The 25,570-nt window shown below is 34.0% G+C and overlaps 1 protein-coding gene across 4 annotated transcripts in view; it reads right to left on the bottom strand.

Moving 5' to 3' along the window:
- Cntnap2 (contactin associated protein 2) overlaps window positions 1-25,570 on the bottom strand; it is a 2,081,788-nt gene that overhangs the window by 1,379,902 nt on the left and 676,316 nt on the right. The gene's annotated exons all lie outside the window — the stretch shown is intronic.

Raw genomic sequence — 25,570 nt, 5'->3', positions numbered from 1 at the left:
GTACTGGACCTTCACACTGAGCTACAATCCCAGACTTTTTTTGGATATTTTTAATTTAGAGACAGGGTCTCCCTAAAATTCAGGCTCAGCTCAAACTTGTGATCCTCCTGTCTAAGGCTCCCAGAGTGCTGGAGTTACAGATGTGTGCCACCACACCTGGCATATTTCTGGACAATTCTAGCCTCATGGGGAGTATTTTTTCATCTAAAAAATTCCTGAACCTTCAGAAAATATCATGTATTTATATTAAATGCAAAATAATATTATTCCTAAAACATCAATAAGTCATATACTGTTTTGTAGTTAGTTTTGCATCTCCAATGTTAAATGATCTTTTAAAAAGAGTACTACAGGGCTGGGGATTTAGCTCAGTGGCAATGTGCCTGCCTTGCAAGCACCAGGACCTGAGTTCAATCCCCGGTACCAAAAACCCCCACAAAAAACAAAAAGAGTAGTACAGCTTATATGTGTCTTATTATACAATTAATTTTAAAAACCATTAGTTTAGAGTGGTTTAAACTCACTTCTGAATGCTAATGAAATTTATAGATTGCAAATCATTTGTATGTGTCATTCATTAAATTGTGAACCCAGATGTTAAAAATACATAAATCTTTCTTTATCAAAATTATAGGAAAAAATGAGGCATAATTCAATTTTTTTTCTATTTTAATTTCTAGGAAATGGATATAATTCTTAAAAAAAATTTAATCATATAATTTATATGACTATACATTGTACAGACTTATAAAAAAAAGTCCCTAACTTGAAAGTTTAACTATGATCAATTCACTCTGTGGAGCGAAGAGACGGGGGAAACTAAATATGAGATTCTAGGGGAAAATGTCATCTTCAGTGTGAACTAAGAAATGGCACAAATTTGCAAAGGAAAAGTTTGACTTTTAAAAGTTTTCCAGAGCAGAGGCATTTACAAAAGCCCAAGGGGAAAAAGCATACCTGTGTGCTGAGCAAAAAACCCCCATGTGACACGCCATTTTTGCAGCCTAGCTTTCTGCCTGTGGTGCTCTACCACAGAAATCCTGGGGGGTTTAGTCCTCCCAAACTATAAACAGGTTTATTTAGTTTTGAAATATTTTTAATTACTGTCAACATTTAAGTGATATGTTTTTACTCTAAAATTCTAATATAAGTATTCTCGTAAAATATCAGAATGTTCACCTCATAGCACATCACTGGAGGGTTTTGAAGTTGAGACCCTCAATTTATACAGCAAGAAGTGTCAGAAAAGTTACCTGAAACTTAAAAAAGAGATTAAACAGAGTACTAATCTTATCTAAAAGCAATTTCTGGCTTGATTTTTTTTTTTAATCTAGGCAGTTTTACAACTTTATGAGGTCAGAGAACAAGTGATTTTTAGATTTTCATCTACTAAAGATATTCTTATAAAATGAGATTACTTGTATTGGATATGAAACTAATTTCTGTTTAAAGGAATAGATAGACTATTCATGGTTTATTTCTATGTTATACATTACCCTTACTATATGTAACTCCAAAATAGTATCTTAAATTCACTTATCAAATACTCCGTGTTTACCTAATTCAATGAAATCCAGACAAATTTTACAATCATAAAATTTTGCTCTTTAATTGAAAAGTTAAATAATATCTTTGGCTAATCTTTATTTGATATTTGCTGAGAAGTCATAATTCTACCTTACTAAATTATGATTTAAAAGAAGGAATGATGCTGAGCTAGTTAAACCAATGAGTAAAGTGAAAGATTATATTTTATTATTGCTGTTTACTTTCATTTAGTTTTATTTTACTTGGTGTTGTTTGGATCCATAGTCAACCAAGAAACTTCTGTTGATTATGTTTACAAAGACACAATGCAGCCTGCTGAGAGTTCGGAGTATTGTGACAAAAAGTGTAAAAACAGGTATTATAAATCACATGCTTAAATATGGAGATAGGATATTATGGAGAGCAAAAGAAAAGCATGTGTCTAGGAGTGGGGGTAGGAAGGTCTACAGGAGATAGTAGGATGAGGAGGCATCATATGAATGAAAGAGAAGACAAAAGCTTTCCTGCGAGAGAGGGAAGCACAATGAATATAATCAGTATGCTCATCAAATGTGTACTAATAATAACATTTTTAAAAAATGAGCAAGAAGCAGGCATTGTCTGGCAGGTACATGAAAGTGAACAGCACTGGGCAATAAGAATGAGCCTTTCTTTAATTCTGTCCCAAGACACAGAATGTTATATATGTTGCACATGTGAACAAATCACTCTGGATTCTAGTGTGATTCAGCAAGCTATTCTTCTATTCTGAATCTTATTCCATTCCTTATTTAAAGTTGTCTATGTTTGTAGCATTTTTGGTGATAATTTGTCCCTATGGGTCACCTTAAATTGGATGGAAAAATTCAGATTCTAGAAGGAGCAAACTGATCATCCAAGATCTTACCTGAATTGTTAAGTAGAGTATATCCACATTGCCAACAGCTGAGAAAATGCAACAGTTTATGGTAAATTCTCTACAGGTAAATATTCTAGTAAATCTGGTGATACCAGATTCTACTAATATGCACGTAGGAGTGTATGGTGCCAGGGATTGGTGATCATAATAATTTTAACATGTCCTTTGAAGTCAGGAGATATTGGGTTGACTTTTCAACAATGAACAATTAGAGGTCTGCTGTAACATCTCACTTTTCAATGGAGATTCTTTTTTTCTGGAAAATTATAGGTGTCTATGATGCTACTGTACTTACCTAAGTGCCATCTTTCATCTAGTGGTACTTTTACCTTTTTCCAAATGGCTCTAAATGAATATGTATGGAGTTGCAATGTTGTGTGTTTTTACAACCACGGATGTACCTGAATTGGTAATGAAATTTTATTGTACTCATACACATCCAGGTTTTACCTTCTTTCCCATTATTTATAGCTTTAGATGATGAGTTAATTTCACAAAAAATATTCAAAATGATTTTTTCTGGAGGGCTTTTCAATGCAAAGATATGACTTGACAGAAAGATTAAAGTTTGAAATAGATAAATTGTACATTTCATGAAGACATATTAATCTTAAGTTAAAATTATAGATTTAGGATCTTTTGTTCTTTCATTACAGTACAAGAAGTACTACAATATGAGAGTGAAAAACTTTACCCTATAGATAGGACTCTATGTACAATACTGAAGATCATCTTAAAGTAGTTGTAAGTAGCTGGGAATGATAGGAACTTAAATCAAGCAGTACTTGCTTACAAAAACCAGCACCGGAGGCTGACAGTTTCTAGTGCTATCAAGGCTTTCTTCAGAATTCTCAGCTACACGATTATCACATATTCTCATGTCATGATCAGCCATTTGCAAACACAATTCATTTATAATTTTTGAGCACCAATTATATAGAAGCTGATGAAAATACAAACATAACCTACACTAAAAGCAATATTCTGAGTCAGAAAAGTCAATTAAGTATTAAAAACCATTTTATTCTTTACTTTTACATAAGTATCTGCAAATAAATTAAAATTGCAGGTGAAAGGCAAAATTAATTCAAAAGAAGGAATAGATAGTTCCAGAAGATTGTTGAGCATTGTCACTTTAAATTGAGTTATTTCTCATGGTGAATTACAGAGGCAGCTGCATTCCAAACAAAGATCAAGTCATGAGAACACACAAATAGTGAAAAAGAAAACTAACTGAAAACAAATTATAGCTAAAAGTTGCTGAAGCAGAGAGTCCAAGTTGGATTAGGAACAGAACATTAATTTGGTAGTTTAAGAGGCAGACTTTGAAGAGTATTGATTCCCATATAAAAGAAATTGCCCTTCACCCTGACCTGATGAAGGAACAATTGCTTATAGCACTAAAATATCCCAAAGGCAGTAATATGATGTCACTGGAAACTCAGGAGCCAGGGAAATCTTGTTTATTTTACACACTTTCTGGGTAACAGAAAAAATATTTGAAAGAAATGGCTCAAAAGTTTGTGTGGCGAGTTAGATACCAGCAGTCCCTCCATAGCTTCCTTAGACAGTGTCTGTCTTCTTCTTAAAGTAAATAATGAGCAAGTATGTTTAGAACACAGGTCTAAAAGAAGTCAGAATATTACTCTCCAAAGTGCCTGCATAGCTCAGCAACTGTCCTTCTCAGAAAGGACCTGTGGGCTTTGACACCTTCCCACTTCTTGCATTGAGGCTTTTCCCTCTAAAGTCAGCCAGTTCTTAGTGGGTGGGAATTGAGTACCTTAATCTTCAATCTACAGACGTACGAAGGGGCCCCAAAGGAAGAAATGTCAGAAGGTAGGAAAGATATTTGGCTTCCTTGAAGACCATAACAAGGAGATGTAGTAAAATTGGTCATGGTGGCTGCTTAGCCAGCCTGCAAATATCAGCAGTCCTCTGCTTTGGCTATGAAGAATGGTCCTTTATATACATGCTTCTGCTCCAGTGGAGAGAAACTACATTTCCCTCCTGAAAAAAATGTATTTGACCACTACATTTTCTGATTCTCCTTTTTAGCATTATAAAATGTTTTTTTAGAAGAGCAGGACAACCCCAAAGCTCATACAAGAGAGGAAATTATAAAGATCAGAGGAGAAATCAATGCAATGGAGACTAAGAGAATGATACAAAAAATCAATGAAGCCAAGAGTTGGTTTTTCGAAAGAATCAACAAAATTGACAAACCTTTAGCCAACCTTGTCAGAAAAAGGAAAGAAAAGGCCCAAATCCATGCAATTAGGAATGAAAAGGGTGAAATTACAACAGACCCAGGAGAAATACAGAGGATCATCAATACTTACTTCCAAAACCTATACACCAATAAGATGGACAACACAGAAGAAATGGACAGATTCCTAGATATGTATGAATTACCAAAGTTGAACGAAGAAGACATAAAAATTCTGAACAACCCAATATCAACCAATGAAATTGAAAATGTAATTAAAAACTTATCAACTAAGAAAATCCCAGGCCCTGATGGCTTCACTGCTGAATTCTACAAGACATTTAGAGAGGAACTACTGCCACTACTGTTTAAACTCTTCAATGAAATTGAAAAGGAAGCAATACTCCCAAATTCATTCCTGGAAGCAAGCATCACCTTGATCCCCAAAGCAGAGAAAGACCCAACTGAAAAAGAGGACTATAGGTCAATCTCACTAATGAACATAGGTGCAAAAATCCTTAAGATACTGGCAAACAGAATGCAGAAGATCATCAAGAAGATCATAGACCCTGATCAAGTGGGATTCATCCCAGGGATACAGGGATGGTTCAATATACACAAATCAATCAATGTAATACACTATATCAATAGAGCCAAGGACAAAAACCATATGATTATCTCAAAAGATGCAGAAAAAGCATTTGACAAACTCCAACATGCATTTATGATAAAAACCCTACAAAAAATTGGAATAGATGGTGTCTACCTCAAACTGATAGAAGCCATCTATGAAAAACCAACAGCCAATATCATACTAAATGGTCAAAAACTGAAATCCTTCACACTAAAATCAGGAACAAGACAAGGATGTCCACTATCACCACTCTTGTTCAATATAGTTCTGGAAACATTAGCCATGGCAATTAGACAAGAGAAAGAAATAAAAGGAATAAAGATAGGTAATGAAGAAGTCAAATTGTCATCATTTGCAGATGACATGATACTGTATGTAGAAGACCCCAAGAACTCCACCAAAAGGCTTCTAGACTTAATAACCAAATTCATTCAAGTAGCTGTTTACAAGGTCAACACACAAAAATCAATAGCTTTCCTCTACATAAGTGACAGACTCACTGAGAGAGAAATAGGGCAAATAATTCCTTTCACAATAGCATCCAAAAAACTGAAATACCTAGGAATCATCCTAACGAAAGAAATCAAAGACCTCTCTCTACTCTGAAAACTACAGCACTCTGAAATGAGAGATTGGAGATGATATCAGAAAATGGACAGACATCCCCTGCTCCTGGGTAGGAAGGATTAATATAGTGAAAATGGCCATACTTCCAAAACTGCTATATAGATTTAATGCAATTCCAATTGAGATCCCAGCAGCATACTTTATAGACCTTGAGAAAACAATCCAAAAATTCATTTGGAACAAGAAGAGACCCAGAATAGCAAAAGCAATTCTAGGTAACAGAGACATGGCAGGGGGTATCACAATCCCCAACTTGCAACTATACTACAAAGCTACTGTGATAAAAACAGCATGGTACTGGCAAAGAAACAGACTTGAAGACCAGTGGAACAGATTAGAAGATGCAGAAACAATGCCAGACACACTCAGCCATCTCATCTTTGATAAAGGAGCCAAACACCCTCACTGGAGGAAAGATAGCCTCTTTAATAAATGGTGCTGGAAAAATTGGGCTTCAACTTGCCAAAGAGTAAAACTAGACCTGTATCTCTCACCATGCACTAAACTAAAATCAAAATGTATTAAAGATCTAAATATTAAAATAGAAACTCTGAACCAGTTGGAACAGAGGTTAGGTAGAACCCTTGAAGACATCAGTGTAGGAAAAGATTTTATGAACAAAACCTCAATTGCCCGTGAACTAGCACAAACAATCAACAAATGGGATCTCTTCTTATTAAAAGGCTTCTGCACAGCAAGAGAAACCACCAGCAGTGTGAAGAGACAACCCACAATGTGGGAAAAAATCTTCACCTGTTCTTCCTCAGACAAAGGTCTACTATCTCGAATCTATAAAGAACTTAAAAAGATCAGACCTCCCAAATTTAAAGATCCAATCCAAAAATGGGCATCTGAAATGAACAGACATTTCTCAGCCAAAGAAGTAGAAATAGCAAATAAATACATGAAAAAATGTTCAACATCACTGGTCATTTGAGAGATGCAAATGAAAACAATGCTGAGATTCCACTTCACTCCAGAAAGAATGGCTGCTATCATGAAATCAACCAATAACAAATGTTAGTGGGGCTGTGGGGAAAGAGGAACCCTGCTCCACTGCTGGTGGGAGTGTAGACTGGTGCAAGCACTGTGGAAATCAGTATGGAGATAGCTCAAAGAACTAGGACTGGAAGTCCCATTTGACCCCGCTATTCCACTGCTGGGGATCTTCCCCAAAGAATTCAAAGAATCATACCACAGTGATATATGTGCGCCCATGTTCATAACAGCACAGTTTGTAATAGCTAAAACTTGGAAACTGCCCAAATGCCCATCAACTGGAGACTGGATAAAGAAAATGTGGTGTTTTTTTTAATAAAATGGAGTACTACTGAGCCATAAAAAATGAGAAAGTAGAGACATTTATAGCTAAGTCGATGCACATTGAGGCAATACTCTTAAGTGAAATAAATAGGACACACATGTATAAATACCAAATAGTTTCTCTGGTGTGAGAAACTGAAAGTGTAAATAAGGACTAAAATGTATAATAGGTAATGTGAAATAGGAAGAAAAGGGGCAAAGGGGAAGGAAGTGGGAGGGCTAGGGGAAAGGATAGAAGGTAATGGGATTAATATGAGAAAATGGAAAAATAGGAACAAAATCTTTGTAAATAGGGAGGACTGGAGGGGTTGAAGGGAGGGTTGGGCAAGGGTGAAAAATAAGAACCAAGAGAGATTATGTAAAGGTGCAAATTTCCAATGATGAATGTCATTATATTGTATACCTTAAATGTACCAATGATTAGAATGAATAATTGAAAATGTAAAATAAAAAGAAAAGGTCCAAAGGGGTAGGGGTAGTGGGAGGGGCAGAGGAAAGGAAAGAAGGGAAAGGAAAAATGCTGAGAAATGGAAAAAATGGAAATAAAGTCTTTGTAAATAGGGAAGGGTGGAGGGCGTGAAGGGAGGGCTAGGAATGGGGAAAAAAATAAGAACCAAGATGCATTATGTAAAGGTACAATTCCCAATGAGAAATGTAATTGTGTTGAATACCTGCATTGTACCAATAAAAGAATTTAATAAAAATAAATAAATAAATAAATAAATGTTTTTTTTCCTGGGAGGGATCTGTCAATCAAATCTATAAAATCCAAAACTCAAAATTCAACAAACTAAAAGGATGTCTTGAGCATGATTATTTAAAAAAACATATAAAATAGCTCATTATATATGCCTTGGGTAAAAACAACAAAGAAAAATATCATCTTTTGCTTTCAGCACAGAAATATATAATTAATTCAGAAGATATAAAACAAATGTAATTATTTTAAACATATATATGTACATTTATATTTATGTACATCTATATTTATGTACATGTATATATATGTATTTAAGACCATTAAATACCCTATGTACAAAACACTTTCAGTGGCAGTACATATTTTTCCTACCAATGTCTGTTCTTATGATCTAACAACCTTTTTCATGAATTGACATAAGATCTGTTTTCAAAACCTTTAGTTTTGTTTCTACATTTATAGATTTAAATGGAATGACTTAGTCTTCAAGAAGCTTACATTCAGAAAGTCATATTTTGAATAGTTTTGTATATTTCAGTTCATTGATTGAGTTACATAATTCAAATATTATAAAATTAAACCACTAAAGGAATTGCATAATTCCTAATTTCCTTTCTGGCAAGAAGATTGATGAACTGTGACCAAATATTTGAAGACTTGTTAGGCAGCTAAAGCCAGTTACATGTTCTTATCTCTAATCTTTTAGCTTGAGATGAAAATAATATTTTGATGAATTACAGATGGTCATAAATGCTGTGAGACTCTTCCCTTTAGAAGTGGCATCTGCCTCACTGCCTTTCAAAATTATGTGGACTCTGGGACTGCTCTGACCAACAGAATTACAGGGAAGTGCTACTGTACCATTTTCTTCCTTCCAACTTAACAGGCTGGTGGGGTTGCCTCCTGTATCATGGGGAATCCACACTTGGCAACAGACTCCATGCTGTCCAGGCATGGGCAACCTCTAGAAAAGCCACGTGAGCCCCAGCTGGGCTTTAGGCTGAACGCAGCATCTATCTGCCATCTATGTGACAGGCACTCCATCCATTCAAGGGGAGCCATCTCAGCTGGATCCACCAACTCTCTGCACAAATTGTAAATTCACCACCAAAAGGAGTGCTGTTGTAGTTATTTTAACATACTAAGTTCTAAAGTAGTTCACAATGCAGCAATCGATAACTGGAAAATTTATGTTTGTGCAATATCCATAGGTAGAAATGGCAATGAAGACTAGAATACATATGGAGATTACATAAAATCATATCACAAATATCAATAGTAACACAAAGTCATTGATATAATAGATTAAAAATTATATACATTGGGCCGGGGATTTAGCTCAGTGGTTTCGCCGCCTGCTGCGCAAGCGCAAGGACCCGAGTTCAATCCCCGGTACCAAAAAAACCCCAAACAAACAAAAAATTATATGCAGCAGTTTTTATGCCAACATCATAGGTAAATTGTGCCATTCTAGAGTGCAACATTGATAAGGATTGCTTGTTCCAGATGGTTGTGGAAAAGTTAGACTGATTGATTAGCACTATATATCTAAGGCTTCAGTGATTTGTTCGTTTTGGGTGTGGTTACATTCAAGTTGAAAGATCCCTCAGATTGTCACTTTAATATTAAAAAATGACTATCCAGAAAAATAAGAACAAATTGTTAATATTCGCTCAGGCACTTAAACTTGTTAAAACAATATGCAGAGTTGATAGTTGAGCTATGCTAGGGATTTCTGTGAAATCCATCATTTGAGTAATTTTGTTTTGTTACCTAACAGATCATATTTTTTTAGCGAATTTACTGGGTAAAATATTGTATATATCTGCCTTTTTATTATAGATCTTTATGAATTGGTGATGCATAATCATAGTTATGTACATTTATAATAGAGTCAATAGAATGTGAATTAAGTGCCCCCAGGTAAGAAAAATATTTTTTTTTTGCATTTTCAAAATGTTTAAAAACCAGACAAAATGTACTTGTATAAGGACAGTGTAAATTCCAAGATTCATTTTTTATTGCATTTATTTGATTGATTTTGAATAACTTTAATTTTAGCTCATCTGGAATTCTGGTTGGAAGCTATACATACTTGATCAGCAAAAATGGGAAACTAATTATAAATTCCTAAATGAAGTTAATCTACTCTCAGAGTAGTGTTTCAGAATGTCATATCTGAGTGAAATAATATAAGTGGTCACTAATAGAAATAAAAGTGTTGCCATTTCTACGTCAAAAAAACAGTGCTAAAAATGAATATCAGAACCTGGAGTGGAGACTACATCTGGCCTACCTACACTATCTGTGGGGCTTTGGATAAATCATTCCAACACTCCAAACATTTCTTGTTTCATTTGATATAAGAAAACAGTATTAGCATTAACTCAGAATTTTTAAGAGCATACAATAAAGTGTATAAACACAGATCAGAGATCTGAAGATTGTCCATGTATATGCAGTGATAGAAGGTCAAATAGGGACCATATATTTACTATGTCTTTGTTTGGCTACAATGAATCTGGGGACACAGGTGCCATTTTCATATTTGCCAGCAATGCAATTTCAATTACAAGTTGGAACTTTGTAAGATAAAGGATGTTGTAGAGTTGTAATATCTGGCTAAATTGCTGGCTGGCAGCACTTAATCTGATTTGGCTTTCTATTCCATGAATAAACTCAGAGTGATAGTCACTTGGCTAGGACACTTGAGAGCTTCTAATGAGGATGAGAAATAAAATGTCTGCCTGGAGAATTTCCAATCTCATCAATAAGATTTAAATCGGAACTATAATCAGAAAGAGGGGAAAATGTCCCTGGTAAAATTATAAAACCAGATACCAGAAAGATGTGAGAAATGATGAGAAAGTGTAATCAAGGCTGATATGCTCAGTAATTTATATGGTAATATAGCAGGAAAGACCCTCAGAAAACGTTTTAGGGTCTCTGTAGTACACATACTGAGAATCTGTGAGAAAAAAAAAGTCTTTTGATTTTAACATAGTCATACAAATATAAAGTGATAGATAGGATCAGAATTCAGTAGTATAGATCAACTAGAAAATGACATGAGACTGTACACTTCATTTTAAATAAGATTATTCAGAATGAAACCATAGGTTGCAAATAACTTTTGTAGAGAACTTTAATACTTATCCTATATATCTTCATCCTTGAGGAGATAACCTTATCATTTTCATTGTTTACAGATAAACACTAGAACCTGGGAATGAAGAAGACTCATCCAGGGGAGAGTGTGATGAAGATTAGAATTTAAATTCACATTTAGTCCCATTACTCAGTTCTGCTGCTCTATTTTACCATATCTGAGGTTTCACTATGTCAAAGATGATATAAACCTATTTCAGATTTAATTACCCTGAGAGGAAGACCTTAGTAACATAAAAAGAGAGTTATACTCATGGATTGGTGTGCTAATCAAATTTAATAACATTAGAAGAAGTAACTAATTAGTCTTTCCAAACTACTTTATTTCAGCATGAACAAAAAAAGCTGGGCAAATTTAATATAAACTCAATGAGCTTAGGGAGAAGTATACCCATGAAAACATCACCATCATCAAGGGCAATAAACATATCCATCACCTCCCACAGTTTCCTCCTGGCCTTTATATAATAATAGTAATAATAAGATTTTTATGGTAAGAACTCATAATGTTTGGACATGATTTCAGCCATTTTTGAAAGATTCCCAACTCTCTCAAAGCAAAGCCAAGGGGCAGTGATGGAGAGAAACCTGTGCTGTCTGAATGATTAAAGAGGAAGTAAAAATTCAGTGAGATCAAAGAGGGCATAACCCCAAATATACTGGCATTATCATACAAAATGACAGATGTGGTTATGAGAGAAACAAAAAAATTGGAAGAGCTGAAAAAAATGATTAAAAATATGAATAATAAATTTATTAAAGTAATAGACTATACAAAAAGGTGTTAAACAGAAATCCAGGAGATGCAGATTTTAAAGAATTTATTAACAGCAGAAATGACCAATATGAAGATAGTTTTAAAAATCGAGGTCAAAATAGTAACCAGAGCAATAAGGCAAGAGAAAACATAAAAGGTATATGTACAGGAAAGGGAAAAGTCAAATTATGATTATTTGTATGTAACATGATCTTTCACATAGAAGACCAAAAAACGTCACCAAAAGACTGCTAGAATTAATATTCAAGTTTAGCAGTGTAGCACAAAATGAACACATAAAAATGAACAGCATTCCTGTACAGCAATAATAAACTCACTGAGAAAGAGTTTAGGAAAACCAGACCATTCATAACAACATTAGGAAAAATTAAATGCTTAGAGATTAACCTAACTAAGAATTAAAAGCCCTCTACAATGAAAACTACATTACTCTGAAAAAGGAGATCAAAGAAGACATTAGAAATTGGAAAGTCATCCTGGATAGTCAGAAGCAAGAGTGTCAAATGGTCAAACTTCCCAAACTGATCTATAGATTTAATGCAATCCTAATCAAAACACCAAAAGCATTACTCACTGAACTGGTGAAAACAATCCCAAAATTCAACTGGAACGAGCAGAGACTCGTAATACCAAAAGGAATCCTGAATAATAAGAACTAAGTTTCTCACACTTTCCAAAACTGAAAGTGTAAATAAGGGTCAAAATGTATAATAGATAATGTAAAATAGGAAGAAAAGGTCCAAAGGGAAAGCGGAAGTAGGGGGGATTGGGGAAAGTGATGAAGGGAAAGGAATAAGTTTGAGAAAAGGAAAAAACAGAAACAAAGTCTTTGTACACAGGGAAGGGTGGGCAGGGCAAAGGGGAAAAAAATAAGAACCAAGATATATCATATAAAGTTACAATTCCCAATGACTAATGTCATCATATTTTGTAACTTAGATGTACCAATAAACCTAATAATACAAAAAAGAAATAAGCAAGAAGTATAAAAATCCTGGATTTCAATTATATTACAAAACCAGTGACTAAAACACAAAAAGCATGATACACACACACACACACACACAGTGGATCAGAATAGAGGGACCAGAAACAACTCCAGACACCTTCAGCCACCTGTTCTTTACAAAGGGACTGAAAACATATGCTGGAGGAAATATAGCTCTTTAGTAATGGTATTGCCAATGCTGAGTGCATTAAGGTCAGAGTAAACTGATTTGCTTTGCTGTTTGTGTTTATTTGTTTTGATAAAGCAAGCAGGTAGACAAAATACAAAAAATATAGATAGCAGATTTGAATTTAAACAAAATTTCTTCTTGGGTCATGTTTGAAAATTAAAGTGATTCAATGATGTTACTCATGGAGTACCCTTTAATGACGAAGGTCAAGATACAGAATGTCCAGGTTAAATGACTAAATTTATGTGAGATAAATATAAACCACAGGCAAGTTTGAGAGAGGAAAAATGGCAATTCCATGGGTACTTAGTCTGATAGAGAGGAGAGCAGGTGAGGTAAGCGGAGTATGGAGAAAGAAGGAAGGAAGAGTAAACACATCCCCTGGGATGGTTTGTAGACAGCAGAAGTGTTAGACCAGTTGTTTGTTCCATTGAGGATCATGGTAGACATTACATTTAGGACAATTATATTGATATCATAAAAGTGTTTCACAGGGTTGCCTGGAAATGATAACCTTCAAGCACTTTTGCTACTCAGGCAAATATGAAACATCCATTCCATTTTCTTCCATTCTCAGAAGTCACTCATGCAAGGAGGCTGGATTACAGAAACTTAATTCATGTGACTGTGCAATTTTGGAACTGAAAAGTCAATGCTCATATAAACATTGCCTGTTGACATTAAGTGGCTTTCCACTTGGTCAAAATAAGCCTACTGAAAAACAGTTTTGCAAAATTTAAAAATTTTAAAGACAGTGAGATCAGATCATCAATTAGTACTAAAAAAAAAAAAGAAATTAGAAACTGATAGAATATTGTTTTCCCAATGGAAAACAAATATTTCTGGGCCAGGTATTACCAATACCCTGCCATATTATTGTGACTATGTATCTACAAGGCAAGGAACACATGTGTAATTTTAGCTACCCATCAACAAGAACTGTGGGGACTGGAGTTTGTTTTGTTTATATGTTTTAGGTTCAAATATTAAAACAATGGAAGTGTTAGCATGTAAGCTTTGGCAGCTTTGAATGTGATGTTGAAGTATAAGAAATATTTATAATGTTTTTAGGAAAGTGGAAAGAAGGTTGATAGCAGAAGGGAGAGCCTTAGAGTCAGGAAAATCCTTCCAAGTTAGCTGTGAAACAGAGTAAGGGTTTTAAAGTTTCTCTTTAAATCAATTTTAATTTCAAGGTTAAGGGATGCTTTGTGGTGTAACCCTTTAAATTAAAAAGAAAGTAGGCCAAGAAACAATTGAACTTAATAAATTCTTGTTTCAGAGTAGTGTGCACTCAATTCATCTATTCTTTTTTCCCTTAGCAGTGGCAATAGGATTCAGAGCTCCCTGTGTGATGCTCTAGCACTGAGCTACACCCTCACTTCTATTCTATTTAAATTTAAAACAAGGCTTTACTAAATTGCCCAGGCTGGCTTCAAACTTGTGATCCTCCTACCTCAGCCTTTCAGGCAGCTGGAACTATAGATGTGTGCCAGTGTGGCTGGCTTAAAATTAATCTATTCTATTCTTGAAATCAAGGAGACAAAAGAGAAGTGTTCACATGTACACCTGTACATATTCAGTGAAGCATGGAGATTCTACTGTGTGCAAAGTGTACAAAAGGATCACTCAAATACTTTACAATTAATGTTTTAAAGAATCTTCAAGTAATAAATCAGTTGTCCAAATACAGTCTACGAAAATATGGTAATTAAAAGTGACAAATAGACCCACTTAGGTTTTCTCTTTGACTCTTTTCTATTATTGCTGAACTACACATGGCTTTCCTTGTAAAAGTAAGTTCTGAAGGCAATGAGAATAAATGCTGAAACTTTGGGTGGAAGATTAAAAACTTAAATAATTAAAGCTAAGGATTTAAACTATCTATAGTTGTAATTTATTGCATATGCTTTCTTAGGAGAGAGCTAGAGGAAGTGGCTTTATTTGAACAATGGCAGCATGTGTACTTTTTGTATTTGATATAAAAGGGTTTGTTTGGCTCAATTGTTGGTACTTGAATTTTGGGCAATGCCTCAGATTTAATCTACCATGTGATTTCCCTTACAAAACTGCATATTACACAACTGGCTCCTTGGTACCAACCTGTTAAAAATTCATTTTGAAACTTTTTCTTATGCAAAAGAAACCAATAAAAGCTTCATATAGATTCCTATGTTTTGTTGGAAGGATTACAGTCCAAACATACTGATGCTACAGTAAGTATTAACATTTGAGAAGCAAGTTATAATTCCATTATATCATAGTAGTTCTGTGCCCTCTGAAAATCATATTTGGCCTAGTAACCACAAAACCATTCAAGTATGATAAAATGGGTCATGAACATAACTCACTTAACTTTATTTGCATATTTTTTTCATGTAAAATTTGTTTTGGGTTATGTGAGTATGAGGATAAAAATACTTTTAAAAATTTCACTAGACAACCATTAATGAAACTATTCAGGGGTTATCAAACGCAATGATCAAACTTATAGGAGTTCTTCTTTTAAGGGGCATGTATATAATATATATAACCTCATTTTTAAGGAAACTAGAAAAACAGATTATAATATATCTTATTCATTTTTATAATGATTATAATTACTCTACTTTTCCATTTGAGCAGCAGTCTATCATTTACACAGAATCCTGCTATCCACCTCCCATCCCTGAGCCTTCCTATTTGGCTAATCCCTGTTCATCATTATTTTATCTTCTCCTGGACACTAAATCTCTCCTGGCAGTCTTCTGTGACATTTCTGGAGCTCCAGTGGACCACATACTCTCCATTCCTACAGTACAATGTCCATCTCCTCCACCTGAGTGCAAACTCCATGAGTCTGGGACTATAGGTGTAGAGAAACAGTATACTACTGTACTTAGAACAGGGTCTGATGCATAGCTGGTGCTCCATAAACACCTAGTTTAAATATCTCACTCAGTTCTTTTTTTTTTTTGTATTAAATTCTTTTATTGGTACATTGTAGGTATACAACACAATTACATTTCTCATTGGGAATTGTACCTTTATATAATGCATCTTGGTTCTTATTTTTTCCCCATTCCTAGCCCTCCCTTCACACCCTCCACCCTTCCCTATTTACAGAGACTTTATTTCCATTTTTTCCATTTCTCATCATTTTTTCCTTTCCCTTCTTTCCTTTCCCCTGCCCCTCCCACTACCCCTACCCCTTTGGACCTTTTCTTCCTATTTTACATTATCCATTATTCATTCTAATCATTGGTACATTTTAGGTATACAGTATAATGACATTCATCATTGGAAATTTGCACCTTTACATAGTCTCTCTTGGTTCTTGTTTTTCACCTTTGCCCAGCCCTCCCTTCAACCCCTCCAGCCCTCCCTATTTACAAAGATTTTGTTCCTATTTTTCCATTTTCTCATATTAATCCCATTCCCTTCTATCCTTTCCCTTAGCCCTCTCACTTCCTTCCCCTTTGCCCCTTTTCTTCCTATTTCACATTACCTATTATACATTTAGTCCTTATTTACACTTTCAGTTTCTCACATCAGAGAAACTATTCAGTATTTACACATGTGTGTCCTATTTATTTCACTTAAGAGTATTGCCTCAATGTGCATCGACTTAGCTATAAATGTCTCTAATGTTCAACGTCACTGGTCATTCGAGAGATGCAAATGAAAACAACGCTGAGATTCCACTTCACTCCAGAAAGAATGGCTGCTATCATGAAATCAACCAATAGCAAATGCTGGCGGGGCTGTGGGGAAAGAGGAACCCTGCTCACTCAGTTCTTAAAACAGAACTCTGAGACATACAGGTGCCCCAGAAAATAATTTAAATAACAACACCAAGCCAATACAGAACATTATTTTTAATCATTATTCCGTTGCTACCTGTTAGTCTCCCTCTTTCTTTCACTTTAGTTACAATACAGATCCAAATAAACACATGGCATGAAAAGAAGCATTTTTTCCTAGTTCAATGATGTACACACAGTATTACAAAGGTAGAGCAAAGCATCATTAAAACATTTTCCATTTTTAGTGTTTTGATTGACCTTTACAAATTTGTTGTAGGCACCACACACCTCCAAAGTCTATGTTGGGTCATATGCATAGCTGGGTCCTAGGAAATATTCACTGCATGAGAGAAAGATTTTTAATTGCTTCTCCTGCTCTGCTCATCCTTTCTTTACTCTTCCTCATCCTTCACACAGCAGCTCAGTTACTTCTTTTTTCCTTAAATTCTTTTATTGGAAAATTTTAGGTATACAATACATTTACCTTTATCGTTGGGTACTTGTACCTTTACATGATGTGTCTTGGTTCTTACTTTTTCCCCACTTCCTGTCCTCCCTTCCCTATTTACAAAGACTTTGTTCCCATTTTTTCTTTTTCTCAAAATTTTTTCTTTCCTTTTCCTTTCCCCTTCCCCTCCCAATTCCCCTACCTCTTTGGAACTTTTCTTCCTATTTCAAATTATCATTTATTCATTTTAATCATTTTAATCCTTATTTACACTTTCAGTTTCTCACACTAGAGAAACTACTTGGTATTTACATATGTGTGTCCTATTTATTTCACTTAAGAGTATGGCCTCAATATGCATCCATTTAGCTATAAATATCTCCAGTTTGTCATTCTTTATGGCTGAGTAGTACTCCATTTTATTTAAAAAAACCACATCTTCTTTATCCAGTTTCCAGTTGATGGGCACTTGGGCTGTTTCCAAGCTTTAGTTATTAGAAACTGTGCCAATATAAACATGGGTGGACATATATCGCTGTGGTATGATTCTTTTAATCACCATGCACTAAACTAAGATTGAAGTGGATTAAAGACCTAAATATTAAACAGAAACACTAAACTTGTTGGAAGATAAGTTAGGTAAAACTCTCAATGACATTGGCATAAGAAAAAACTTTATGAACAAAACCTCAGTAGCAGAGGAACTAGCACAAAGAATCAACAACTGGGATCTCATCTTTTTAAAAAGCTTCTGCACTGCAAGAGAACCACCAACAGAGCTAAGAGACACCCTACAATGTGGGAAAAAATTTTAACAGCTATACCTCAGACAAAGGACTACTATTCAGAATATATGAAGAACTTAAAAAAATCAGACCTCCAAAATTTAAAGACCCAATTCAAAAATGGGCATCTGAAATGAACAGACATTTCTCAAACAAAGAAGTAAAGGCAAATAAATATATGAAAAAATGTCCAACATCAGTGGTCATTTGAGAGACGGAGATGAAAACAAGGCTGAGATTCCACCTCACCCCAGAATGAATGGCTGCTATCAAGAAATCAACCAATAACAAATATTGGTGGGGTTGTGGGGAGAAAGGAACCCTTCTCCATTGTTGGTGGGAGTGCAGACTGGTGCAACCACTGTGGAAATCAGTATGGAGATAGCTCAAAGAACTAGGACTGGAAGTCCCATTTGACCCAGCTATTCCCCTGTTGGGTATCTTCAGTTATATCTGAATTAAACTAAACAATTTATGCCTCAATAAAGCTTTTTGTGCCCGTCCGTCACACTCAATGCTCTAGCTCCATTCCTCTTTCCAGGACCTTTGCACACCCAATCCTTTCTCATCTCCAGAATTTACTCTCATGTTCCTTTTTTGGGAAATTTTCTTCTTTCCATAGTTGCCAAGGGGCACTTGCTTTTATTCATTGGGCACAAATAAAATTTGTTCCTCTCATGGAACACTCTCCTAATCATTCCTTCTACAATTGGTCTCCTTGACACTTTTATTTGTACCACACTGCTTATTTTTCTTCAGCTAGCAATCCTTAAATACATAGTTTTATTGTTGCTGCTGTTCAGACTGCTGTTTATATTGCCCACCTAAATGTAGGATTTGCAGGAAAATCGCTACCTAACTTGATGACTTTTTTTTTTTGATTAAATTCTTTTATTGGTACATTTTAGGTATACAATATGTTTACATTTATCATTGGGATCTTGTACCTGTACATGATGTATCTTGGTTCTTATTTTTTCCCCATTCCCTGTGGTCCCTTCCCCCGCTCTAACCTTTCCTATTTACAAAGACTTTGTTTCCATTTTTTCCTTTTCTCATAATTTTTCCTTTCCCTTTTTTCCTTTCCCCTTCCCCTACCATTCCCCCTACCCCTTTGGACCTTTTCTTCCTATTGAGGACATACTCTTAAGTGAAATAAATAGGACACACATGTGTAAATACCGAATAGTTTCTCCAGTGTGAGAAACTGAAAGTGTAAATAAGGATTAAAATGATTAAAATGAATAACTGATAATTTGAAATTGATTATTTTATGATCCCTGTTTCATGCTCTTTGCTCCATACCTGGTATTTAAAAAGTCATCAAATTATTTGTTGAATGAGTACATGCAAAACAAATAAGGGCTAAAACAATGAATATTTTAGTTTGGTTTCAAATCTTACTATCTAGTCATTATTAATATAATTTGCCCTGAAGTATTCCAATAATCTTTCCTATAACACAGAGCCATCAGAAAAGTATATGGCAATTGTGCTAGTTGAAAAATTTTACTACAGATCAAGTATAGCTCTAACAGACACATTCTTTGTTTCACTAATAAATTTATCTCCAGTGCCTAGGGAAAATCTGCAACTTAAATAACATTTCAATAAAACATTTAAAAATGAATAAATTGCCTATGACACACATTATTGAACAAAAACAATTTCTTTTGCTGAAGCTAGGTAGTGATTAAATGACAGCAATCAGGGATCTATTGTTCAATCTCTTGATTGTTTCTTAGTAATGTCTTAAAACTAATTTGAATAATCTGATCATACTCCTAACAGTGTAGAATCCCTCTTTGTAACTTTAATCAATTTGACTCATTCACTGTCACTACACTTGCTCTAGATATATTATTCTTACTCCTGAAAACCTTCAATGCAGATTTATCACAAGACTGAATAGTCTCTTCTAAAATTCAAAAATTCCAGGTAAATATGTAGATTTCCCAAGGTCTCCATGCTTGCATCATAAGTTATTATTTCTGTAGATCCAATGTAGTACCTTTCCATCAAACACCATCTTCCACTAAATGTTTCCTCCTCTTTGGAGCCACAGTTCCCTCTCCATGCTGCTAAACTAAGTTATGGGTCCACAAAGACACTAATACCTAAAATGCTACATGATTCCTGAAACCTTATCTAAATAATGAGGGGAACCTGTAATGGTTTTTAATTTTACTCCTACAGCAAACTTTAGGTTTAAAAATGGTTCTATTTAATACTATGAAAATAAGGCTAGAAGTAAATGTGGTTGATGGAGAATCTAAAGAAAAATAAGCTGTACATGCATTAGATACCTCAGCTTAAATAATAGTATCTTCAAATTGCAATTCTAAGTATACGTGGGTCTATGATTATAGATAAATATAAAGAGCTTTAGAGCCACGCATGTGGCATGCCCTTAATAATGTTAACTAAAAGTCCATACACAAAAACTCTATTATGTCATTCATTCATACATGGACTTCAGAGATATTCACATCCGTACTCAGCATAATCTTCCAAGAAATTGATCTTTATAGGGAAACAGTAACTCACAGCCTTCAATAAATGAATTATCCACAAAGTACAGATTCAATTCTGTCTTTTGTACTTAATTTTCATAACTATAAACAAAAATGCAGGTCATACAAAATGCTGTGTCTAGATCCTATATGTGAAGTTGACCAGCTAGAAGTATCTTACCAGGGGAAGACTTTCCTAAAGTAGGATAGTGAGAGATGTAGAATTCCTAGGATTTCTACTCATTCCATGTCTGTGCTGTAAGATGTTTAAAGATACCTACCTAGAGCCTTACTTCTCCCCTTCTTTTAAAATTCCTTATTGTAATTTTAATCTCCATAAAGCATCATTTGCCTAATTTTCCTTCAAATTTTATTGAACTTGATAATAAGGCCACAAAGATGAATATCACAATCAGTCTATTACTGGTAAAATAATAATTATGAATCAGATGAACTTTTCAATTGAAATTGCCCTATTTGTGATATGAAAGTCATGAAGCATCAGTATCTGTCTAGATAGGTTATAAACTATAGCTTTTTACTTTTCCAATAACTATTTAAGATAATAAATGACACTACAAGAGGAATTATTTTACATGTAAGCAGAAAGCAGAACACATTACATTAATTCTTTTCGATTGATCTTTCAAAAGGGAACTTGAAAATATTCTTTAAAAATCCTGTAAAATGATATTAAAAGGGTTGTGGAAACTATTATTGCACTAAAATTTATTTTGATGTTTTATCATTTTAAGCTTTTAGCTTTGTTCTTTGACACTTTCATGAGATTATTATAAGCTAATAGGATGGGTTTTCCCAAATAAATATGTGTGTGTGTCGGTGGTTTATAGCTATAGATTAGAGAGGAGTAAAGCAGATGGGTGACAGGATTGTTTCTGCTTTCAAATTTCCCACCAAACTTTCTCTCTGTTACCCTAAACATGTAAGGGAAAGTACATCTGATTCTTCTGAGAATTAATATGGCAATGATAAGAAAATATTTCAGAGAATTTTCCCTTGAAAATGTTAACAATAACTTGGCCACAGAGAAAAATATTTCACTTCCTGAGTAGTTCTTTAACTAAAGAAAAGAGAATGGCTAGGTAATCAGTAAAAATTATGTTAAGTGCTTAACTATAACTTTAAAGTTACGTCAAATTATTTCAAAGGCCTACATTTAAAAAGTACTGGAATGAATAATATTTGGGATACAGTTTCAAGTCACAGAGAACAAGACCTGAGTGTAGACAGCAGTTCCAGCAAGTCTGAGGTAATCAGTGACCACCCTTCTGGAGAAGGAGAACAACACAAACCAGATTTCCAGAATGTAATGAAGACAAGGGAATGAAGACATACAGCAAAAGAATGATGGTCACAGTTTGCTCCCTTTACAAAAAAAAAAAAAAGCTTTGAAAAAATAAAAAGTACAAACTATTCATGGGGGAAATAATTCAGGTCCTACATTTACATAAAACACTGAGAGTTATGAAAGATATCCAATACATTATGTGATCAAAACTTTTTAAAAAATCAGTTTACCAACCACTACTGACAGTTTTCAGACATTTAGGGGCAAACATGTATATATGTATTATTTTTTCTTAGGTTTAGGAAAATCCATATTTTGCATTTACTGCATCAATATTGAATTACTTTACGTTTTTCAGAAGCCATTTCAATCAAAATAATCAAATATATTACTTAAAATTTTATTTTTATTATTTTGTAATTTTTCTTTCTGTTTTTGTCACTTAAATTTGTGAGAAACTACTTGCCCTATTTAAAGCATTTGCTTTTTAAGAGAATGTTTATTTTTTCTATTTTTCTTTTAATAGTTATTAATATTGTTATTTATAAACTATTTTCTTCTATTTTCCTGTTTTTTTACATTTTTTTGAGTGGATACTCAGTATATTCTTTAAATAAAAACATTTCAAGCCAAGAATTTATCCAAATAAAACTTTAAACATAATCCTAATGTCCTTGAAATTCAGCACTCAGATTTCATAATCTTTTGAATAACTGCTCAAATTTTGAGTTTTTAGAAAAACATTTTATGATAAATCAGAATCCTGCTTTTTGTTGGTGTATGTTTGCAATACATAATAGTGATGTTCATTTTCAGGAATTGATATATGCCTATTACATACTTTGATCATTTTCAACCCTTTTTTCTCCTCCTTTATCTTCCCTTCCTCTCCCCTTCTCCATCTTCCCAAATTTTGCCTTCTATTTTCTTACCATTTCTATTTTAAGCTTTTTTTATAAGTGAAGCCATGTGACATTTAACTTTCTGTGTCTGACCTTTTTCACTTAGTATTATAGTCTCAAGTTCCATCGATCTTTCCTGCAGATGACATGATTTCATTCTTCCACTCTATAAATATACAACTTTTTCTTTATACATTGATCTGTTGATGGGTATCTAGGCCGTTACCAGAGCTTAGGTATTGTGAATTGTGCTGCTACTACCATGGGTATGCATGGATCACAAAGGTATGATGTTTTCATTTGAGGAATATCTTGAAAAGCATTATAGCTAGATCAAATTGAATTTCTCTTTTTAGTATTGAGAATCGCCATACTGATTTCCATAGTGGTCTATGGTTTACATTCCCACCAATATGCAGAAGGGTTCCTTTTCCCCTACATTTTCACCAGCATTAATTGCTTTTTTTTTCTTAATTCTTGCAGATAGCTGTTCTAACTATCATCAGAGGGCAAGATGGAATCTCACTTGTTTTGAATTCCATTTCTTTTTTTTGGTACCGGGGATCAAACTCGGGACCTTGCGCTTGCAAGACAAGAGGCAGAACCACTGAGCTAAATCCCTGGCCCTTATTTCTATTTCTGTAATGGTTAAAGATGCTGAATATTTTTCATGTACTTTTTGGCTATTTGAAATGTTTCTTTTGAGAGAAACTAGTTCCATATCTTGAACCTTCTACTAAAATCAAATCAAAATGGATAAAAATTTAGATATAAAACAATTGCTGGACAATAACATAAGTAAGACACTTGAAGCCATAGGCAAGGACTTCCTGAACAGAAATCCAATAATGCAAAAAATACTATCAACTGTGAACGAATGAGATTACATTAAATTAAAAGCTTCTCTACAGCAAAAGAAAGAAGAATGAAAAGACAACCCACAGAGTGGAAAATGTTTTGCCAACTGCTCTTTTGGAAGAGGGGTAGCATCTAGATTATATAAAGAACTAAAACTTATCCCCCCAAAACCCCAAAAAATGACTCAATCAAAAAAACCAGGCAGATGAACAAATAGAGTCCACTTTTTAAATATCAAAAGTTGATTTCATTTTCCCATAGTATTTGTATTAGTAACTTTTCTGTCACTGGAATAATATGCTGACTACTTCAATTTGAATGAGGCAAGGTTTATTTTGTCTCAAGGTTTCAGAGGGTTCAGTCCATGCATGAAGTGCTGTCTCCTGGGCAGAAGCAGCATGGTGAAGAGATAAGCAGAAGAATGTTGCCCAATCCAGGGCAGCCAGGAAGCAGGGAGGGAAAAGAAGAGCTGGGGACAAGAATACAGCACTCTAGTTCAGGCCCCATTGTCCCACCTTGTCAGACCTGTCTCCACTTCCGAACAGGTTCAGCTATGAACTCATCACTGGATTAATTTACTAATGAAGATAACACCAGCCCTGATCAAATCACCTTCTAAAAGCCTTACATCTCAACACATGAGACTTTTGGGGAACATATTAGATCCAAAGCCTAACAATATTTTTATTCTTGAGGCATAAACATAAGAAATATATAATATTTGATAATATTTGATTAATGATTTATTCACTCTGCCATTTAAGATGATGAAGATAGTTAAATATACATTAATTTAATATTTTGAGTATTTTTATGTTCTTGATTTTTAAAATATTTTTAGTACATCAGAAGCTTTTGCTCACAATTTGTCTAAAATCTCCATGTATTTCAATTTTTTTGACATATATCACAGATGGCATATAAAATTGGTGACTCACGCATTATCTAGAGTATGATTGGTACCCTTAATGGTAATGGGAAATGATTCTCTTTCTTTTATTTATTGCTTTTATTTTGCATTAATTTAATATTCATTCAACAAATACTCTTCAGGCACTCTTTGCTCGGTATTTTGCTGGATGATGGGAATTGAAAAGAATTATGTGGAGAAAAATTCCTGGTCTTATAGAATTTACATTAAATTTTCTTTCTTCTTTTTGCCTTGTCTGAATATATTTGCATTCTGTTGCCAATTTTTTAATGTTTTTCTAAAATATTTTATTTTATTTCTTCTGATAGTTTTTATACTATATATACATATGTATGTTTATACTTAGATCTATATAATTTAATTTTAATCACATTTTGAGAAGAATTTTGAACTACTTGCATTTTAATGATTTGTAAACCTTTCTGCATTAATAAATACATTCAGTGTTATATTTCTCATTGTTTCCTGTTTTATGCAATATGGATACAAAGTTATGTGCTTATAATTACAGGTATTAAGTGGAAGATTTAAAGAGATTCAATTCTAGTTTTTGAAAAACATCTATGAAACTCATAACTTCCCTAAATATCAATGGCAATAAAATCAACTCTCCCCTGAACTCATACTTTGGGCACTCTGATTAAATTTTTATTTCTTTTTCTTCCCAAAGTTTTCTGGCAAGTCTATTTTTTTAATCTTGTAAAGTTTATTTCTGTATTACCTTTTCAATCTGAAATTTTCTATTCCTAAAAACTGTCATTTAAATGTACTTCACATACACTTTTTAAAGTTTACAAAAATTGTCATGATTTAATTGCACATTCAAATTCTAATTTCAGTTCTGGTCATGTTTAGTAACATTTATTCATCCACATTTATTCATTTGTATGCATTTGTTTGATCTTAACTTTTTCAAATTTGCAGCATCTTTCTGTTGCTACTTTTGAACATTATGCAATATATTTCTGTTATTTTTTACTGT

This window comes from Heterocephalus glaber, unplaced genomic scaffold (genome assembly GCF_053883595.1).
Source record: "Heterocephalus glaber isolate CG9 unplaced genomic scaffold, H.glaber_assembly_v1.0 deba00000818, whole genome shotgun sequence".
NCBI classification, from domain to species: Eukaryota; Metazoa; Chordata; class Mammalia; order Rodentia; family Bathyergidae; genus Heterocephalus; species Heterocephalus glaber.
Note: the sequence above shows the minus strand (reverse complement) of the source record. Positions and strands in the feature narration are given on the sequence as shown.